General features: G+C 39.0%; 1 protein-coding gene across 4 annotated transcripts in view; it reads right to left on the bottom strand.

Moving 5' to 3' along the window:
• The window catches only part of CLNS1A (chloride channel, nucleotide-sensitive, 1A), a 30259-nt gene that overhangs the window by 18612 nt on the left and 10284 nt on the right, over positions 1-1363 (bottom strand). The window lies entirely within an intron of this gene.

The raw sequence follows: 1363 nt of genomic DNA, 5'->3' as shown, positions 1-1363 counted from the left end.
GAGATCCGGCCACTGCACTCCAGCCCGGGCGACAGAGTGAGACTCCATCTCAAAAAAAAAAAAAAAAAAAAGAGCTCAGGAGGTAAGTATGCAATAAATCCTTGGTAATCATTCGTTTCTCCATGAATCCTACACTAAAAGACATAAATGAGTGTCATCACACTCACCGCAACTCAGGAAATACTTATTACCTTGAGAGACAGACTCCCTGAAGCCTCTCATTTATTCAACATCTTTAAGAGAAAGCCACAGAAAAGCTAGGCCTAGTTTTCCCTCAAATGTGGTCAAATGCAAATATTTTATTGGTGTACCAAAGGAAGCACATCACCAAAATCAGTACATTAAGCTTTCAGTAGAGGCTAACTAATTTTCTGATAATACTTCATCCATCTGTACCACTTAGCAGAAAAAAAGTAAAAAATCCTGAAGAAGTCAAAAAAAAAAAATGTTAATGCAATACAGTGGTTGCCTAGGGCTAGAAGGAAATGGGAATGTCTGCTAATGGGTACCAGGTAATTTTTGGGGTGAAGAAAATATTAAACTACTGAATTGTATGTTTAAATGGTTAAACTGTATGTTATATGAATTATTTTTAAACGTTAATAAAGTAAGACCTATAGTATCATTCTATATTCTATACAATTTTAACAAGCCTGGCTGTCTAATTTTTAACCAAGCAAAAACAAAAGTAAAACAGGAGAACCTAGGACTGCCTTGGGCAGGAACAATGACAGTGTGACAGTCTGAGATCATTCATGTTCAGTGGAAGGGGAGGATGAACTTCACACCACAGTTCCCCTAAAGGAAATCAATGTCTAACCACATACTACGAGTGTTAAACACGTCTGATCCTCAGTTACCAAAAAGCATTACCAAAACAAAGGCAGATTATTAGACTGTGGTGATAACTGTACAAATCTGCAAATATACTAAAACTTATGTAATTGTTTACTTCAAAAAGGCAAAAGTAAGTATATGCACTGTCATATGGAAAGATTTCCATTCAACATTCTTATCAAAAAAAAAAAAGTAAAGGAAATCTAAGAAGCTTAAAGGTGATAAATCTTTGTTTTTGTTTTTTTGAGATGAAGTCTCGCTTTGTCACCCAGGCTGGAGTGCAGTGGCATGATCTTGGCTCACTGCAACCTCCACCTCCGGGGTTCAGGCGATTCTCCTGCCTCAGCATCCCAAGTAGCTGGGATTACAGGCCTGTGACACCACACCTCGCAAATTTTTGTATTTTTAGTAGAGACAGGGTTTTGCCATGATGTTCATGATGGTCAGGCTGGTCTCAAACTCCCAGCCTCAGGTGATCTGCCACCTCGGCCTCCCAAAGTGCTGGGATTACAGGCGTGAGCCACTG

This window comes from Colobus angolensis, unplaced genomic scaffold, assembly GCF_000951035.1.
Source record: "Colobus angolensis palliatus isolate OR3802 unplaced genomic scaffold, Cang.pa_1.0 Scaffold179, whole genome shotgun sequence".
NCBI classification, from domain to species: Eukaryota; Metazoa; Chordata; class Mammalia; order Primates; family Cercopithecidae; genus Colobus; species Colobus angolensis.
This window is presented reverse-complemented; position numbering and strand designations above follow the sequence as displayed.